The sequence below is a fragment of the Triticum urartu genome, chromosome 7A (assembly GCF_056163025.1).
Source record: "Triticum urartu cultivar PI428250 chromosome 7A, HENAU_Tu73, whole genome shotgun sequence".
Lineage (NCBI taxonomy): Eukaryota > Viridiplantae > Streptophyta > Magnoliopsida > Poales > Poaceae > Triticum > Triticum urartu.
Window position 1 is genome coordinate 348,291,566 of NC_141879.1, and position 5,775 is coordinate 348,297,340.

The window sequence follows — 5,775 nt, forward strand, 5'->3', positions numbered from 1 at the left end:
ATAGCTCGTCTATTTCCTCGCTGATCCTCGTACGCGGACGTCTTCGGGGTTTGGTTTCACCATCGAACAGATCCTTGAGTTTTCTCCATGAGTCATCGTCGCAAAGCCACCTTCGATGTCCCATGAACATGGTTTTCGAAGACCCGAGATCTCTATCTAGCTAGCGATACATTGTGTCATCCATGCACCTGATGCATCCAGAAAATCAGTGGACCACCTGCCCCGCGACATATCCGTAACCAGGATAGTCGTGCACCATCGTGAGCAGTGCGGCTCTCATAGGGAAATATTATTTCTTTGCAACGTCCCACGTATTGGCTGGCATTTTCCACAGCGTGTCTAGCTCCTCTTTCAGAAGCCCCAGATACAGATTGATCTCGTTCCCTGGTTGTTTCTGACCTTCAATTAGCATACTCCTGTGAATGTACTTCCTCTTCATGGACAACCAGGGGGGAAGGTTGTAGATCCACACAAACACAGGCCAGGTGCTATCTGTGCTTCTTTGGCTGCCAAACGGATTGACTCCATCGGTGCTCCTTGGATCGTCCCCAAATTCTGGGTGTTCGATGTTCAATGCTTGCCACTGGCTCGCATCCTTAGGGTGACTCAGCATCTTGTCTTTTTTATTTATCTCCGAATCATTTCCGTCATCTTCTCGCTTCTTCTCCTCCCTATCCGAGTGCCAACGCAGGAGCTTTGCTAGCTTAGGTTTCGCGAAATACAGTTGCAAACGAGGAGTGATCGGAAAGTACCACACCACTTTTCGAGGAGCTTTCTTCCTCTTCTTGTATCGAGTGACGCCGCACACCGGACATGTGGTAGACTCCGCGTGCTCGTCCCGACAAATGATGCAATTGTTCATGAACACATGGTATTTCACGTGCGATAAATCCAGAGGACACACGATTTTCTTCGCCTCCTCGAAACTGGTCGGGCACTTGTTCCCCTTGGGAAGACGTTCGTGCCAGAATGACATGTTCTTGTCGAAGCATGCGTCAGTCATTTTGTGTTTTACCTTCATCTCCAGAGCCATGAGCGTCACTTTCAGGCAGGTGTCCTTGGGCATGCATCCTTCATACAATGGAGTAACTGCGTCTATCTCCAGTTGACCCAGCTTGGCTTTCTCTCGGGCGGCAGCTCTTGCATTATCCGTCTGCTTGAGAAGCAGCTCTTGAATACGAGGGTCCTGCACCCAGCCCATCGATGGTCCATCATTGTCTGCTCCGGCATCTTCATCTTCATAATCATGCCCTTCGTCTGCTCCGGCATCTTCCTCATTATCATGTCCGGCATCTTCTACATGATGACTGTGTACTGCATCTACTTCGCGATCATGTCCTGGAGATTCTTCGTCTTCTCGCCCGCCCTCGCCGCGGTTGTCTTGCTGCCCTTCCTCATTTCTTGCCCGGCCCCCATGGATGACTTCATAGTCATCTTCATCACCTTGCCACCGATAGCCATCCATGAAACCATGCAAGAGCAGGTGGTCCTGCACCCGTACAGAATCCGGGTCCATAAGGCTCTTCAGCTTGCATCTTCGACACAGACATCTTATCTCTGTACAGCTCTTCATCTCATTCTTTTGAAGCATCTCGGCCTTCGCGGAGCTCAAAAACCTATTCACGATGCCTTCGGCCATCGTGCGTACCATGGTCGCCTGCGGGGTAGAGCAAAACGATATTTTAGAACCAAAAATAATTTGGCATGACGTTGCCTAAAAATAGGACCAAAAAGAATGCATAGTACCAAATTCTCGCCGAAACGGAAATGAATCAACATTCCGGAAAAATATTGGCAACTATCGTATTTCAAATACCGGTACCCACAAACACAAACATATGCAACACTACAAACATACTTAGATCTAGGCCATAAAAAGTGTATGTGCATGTTGTGGAGGGAGAAAAAAGTAGATCTACAACATAAAGAAAGCTTTCCCCTTACTTACCTATCAAAAAAAGGCAATTTAACCACTTAATTTGCGTGAATCTATGGTGCAAATGAGGTGAGGAGGAGGAGGCAGCCGAGACAAGCTTGGAGGAGGAGGTGGAGAGAATGAAGTGGGGAAAGTGAGTGTGGTAGGTGGCTGTTCAAAATATCTAGCTACTCTCAGAAGCCCTTTTCCTAGTAGTGGAGTTCGATGGCCCATTTGGCAATCTAGCCTGTAGCATCGCAGTTTTTTATGATGTCATTGAGGGGTACTTCGAAGGCCACCGTGATCGAACACTCCTGGAAGTAGTGATGGAGCTTTCGGGATGCCATGAAGACCGCATATGCTATTTTTTGATAATGAGGGTACCGGGATTTGCATGGTGTAAGGATAGTGGATACGTAGTATACTGGCTTTTGAAGCGGGAATTTATGTCCGTCCTGTTCTCGTTCGACGACGAGTACGGCGCTCACTACCTGGTGTGTTGCTGATATGTATAATAACATCGGTTCGTCGGCGTTTGGTGCGGCCAGTATTGGTTTGCTCGCAAGAAGGGTTTTTATTTCCTCCAATCCGGCTGTTGCCACGTCTGTCCACTCGAAGTGGTCGGTTCGCCATAGAAGGCGATAGAGTGGTAGTGCCTTTTCTCCCAATTTGGAGATAAAGCGTCATAGAGCTGCCACGCAGCCCGCAAGCTTTTGCACTTGCTTAAGATTTATTGGCCTAGCCAGTTGTCACAGAGCTCGGATTTTGGCTGGGTTTGCTTCGATTCCTCTATTGGAGACGATGAAGCCCACTAGTTTTCCAGCGGGGACGCCGAGGACACACTTTCCGGGTTCATTTTGATGTCATATGCCCGGAGGTTGTCAAATGTAAGACGTAAGTCATCTATTAGTGTCTCGACATGCCTGGTTTTGATGACGACGTCATCGACGTAAGCTTCTACTGTTTTGCCGATCTGTTTCTCCAGGCATGTTCGAATCATGCGTTGGTACGTGGCGCCTCCATTCTTGAGCCCAAAGGGCATGGTGTTGAAGCAGAATGGCCCGTCTGGGGTGATAAATGTTGTTGCGGCTTGATCGGACTCCTTCATTTTGATTTGATGGTATCCGGAATATGCATCAAGGAAACACAATGAGTCGTGTCCTGCAGTGGGATCGATTATTTGATCAATGCGGGGGAGGGGGAAGGGATCCTTAGGGCAAGCCTTATGGAGAACTTTGAAATCGACGCATAGGCGCCATGATTTGTCCTTCTTTGGTACCATCACCAGGTTTGCCAACTAGTCCGGGTGTTTGATTTCTCTAATGAATCCGGCCTCGATGAGTTTGGCCAGCTCTTCCCCCATTGGTTGTCACTTAGGTTTGGAAAATCACCGCAGTGATTGTTTGACCGGTTTGAACCCCTTTAATATATTGAGGCTATGTTCAGCCAGCTCGCGTGGGATCCCTGGCATATAGAAAGGGTGCCAAGCGAACATGTCCCAGTTTTCGCGCAAGCATTCTCGTAGTGCGATGTCAACTGTTGGGTTCAGTTGAGCTCCGATAGATGCTTTCTTCTTGGGGTCTGTTGGGTGGACCTGGAATTTGACTATTTCCTCTGCTGGTTTAAAAGATGTGGATTTAGGGCCTTTGTCGAGGATTACGTCGTCCCTGTCCACCGTGGAGTGTAGTGCAGTTAATTCTTCGGCTGTGAGCGCTTCGAATAGCTCCTCCAGGGCCAGGGATGTGGTTTTGTTTTCGGCACGGAGTGCTATGTCCGGATCACTGACGAGAGTGATTATACCATTCGGTCCGGGCATCTTGAGCGTCATATACCCGTAATAGGGTATGGCCTGAAAGCGTGTAAAAGCATCCCGCCCTAACAGGGCGTGATATCCGCTCCTGAAAGGGGCCACTTGGAAAGTTATTTCTTCGGTCCGGTAGTTCTCCGGCGTGCCGAATACTATGTCAAGTGTGATTTTGCCCGCGCACCGCGCCTCCCGACTAGGAATAATTCCTCGAAAGTTTGTGTTTCTTTGCATGATGCGGCTCTGTCTATTTCCATTTGATGGAGTTGGTCCTCATAAATGAGGTTTAGTTTGTTGCCGCTGTCCATGAGGACCTTGGTAAGTCGAAACCCGTCCACGATGGGACTGAGGACTAACGCAGCTGCGCTCGCACTGTTCTATACTTTGGTTCATCGCCGACATTGAATGTTATAGTTGTGTCGTTCTAGGGGTTTATCATAGCAATTTGGCAGACTTCGGCGAGCTCGTGGAGCGCCCTTTTGCGCTTGTTATTTGAAGCGAATGTCTCAAAGACCGTCAATACTCTTGAGTTATCGTCCACTTGGGGATACCATTCTGAGTCGTCCTTGATAAGGATATCCTTGCCGCTTTTGGAAGTATCCAACATGCTCTAAGGTTGTGGGTTGCCACGGTATCTGGTGTTGTATGTATTTTGCATGCGCCATCGAGCCACCCGGTCAGAACGGTGTCATGCCGCATAGTGGTTTTGTGTTTCTTGACTGTTGGACTGGGCGTGCCGCGAGGGTGCGCCCTTTTCGCCTATAGGGGGAGTTGAATTGAGACTGGCAGTTCCCAGCTAGCTACCTGAGTTTTCCAGGTGCTCTCCATCGCACTGTATTTTTGTATGATGGTTGCTAAGTCAGCGAATTTCAGTATGCGGTGGCGATTGATGGCGTTGAGGATTCCTCCGTCCGCGCTATTGTTGCAAAACGCTGATATTGCGTCTTCGTCACAGCAATCTTTTACCTTGTCCTTGACAAGGAGGAATCTAACCCATAAGTGGTGGACTATTTCCTGAGACTGCTGTTTTATGCTCATGAGACTGTCTAAATCCGGGTGGGTGGGTGGAATTAAATCTGAACCCCAACCCGACCGATTATCCGGAGTTTGATGATCTTCCCGGCTTAACAGTCCAGGTTCCAGAATACCTTCTGATTGTTTAGGACTGTCGTCCGATGCTATGATCGGAAGGCTGGTCGCATCCTTTTGCGGGTGGGTACCGGCTTCTCTTGGTCGGCGATCCGGACATAGTCCGTCTTCAGTATAGGAGAAAACAAGTCGTCCTTCTCCACTACTACCGCAATCGGGTGGGTGAACGGTAGGGTCTCGATTTCTCCTTGATCAGTTTTAAGCCCAATCCGGTCGTAGTCTGTGGCTATTCCCAAAGCGGCGATGCGATCTAGGAGTTCGTTCAAAGACGAAAGCTCTGCTTGGAGTGCTCGGAGTTGATGCGATGGGGGTTGTCGATGGCCCGAGAGGTCATCGTTGGCTCAACGGCCGAACGGGCGATCATAGTAAAGCCGCCCAACCGGAGGGTTTGTCCCAGGGCCAGAGCTCCTCCATGGGTGATGCTGTCTTTAAGGACAAGGCGAGCCATCGAGCCTTTTGTCGATGGCACAGTGGAACTCTCAATGAAAGCACCAATGTCGGTGTCAAAACCGGAAGATCTCGGGTAGGGGGTCCCGAACTATGCGTCTAGGATCGATGGTAACAGGAGACAGGGGACACAATGTTTACCCAGGTTCAGGCCCTCTCAATGGAGGTAATACACTACGTCCTGCTTGATTGGTATTGATGAATATGGGTGTTACAGGAGTTGATCTACCACGAGATCGTGATGGCTAAAGCGAAGAAGCGTAGCCTATATGACTATGGTAATGAATATATCCTTTCCGGACTATCCCCTCCGGTTTATATAGACACTGAGGGGATCTAGGGTTTACATAGAGTCGGTTACATAAGAAGGAATCATCATAGTCGGTCGCCAAGCTTGCCTTCCACGCCAAGGAGAGTCCAATCCGAACTTAGGTATAGTCTCAGGCCTTCATGTCTTCAC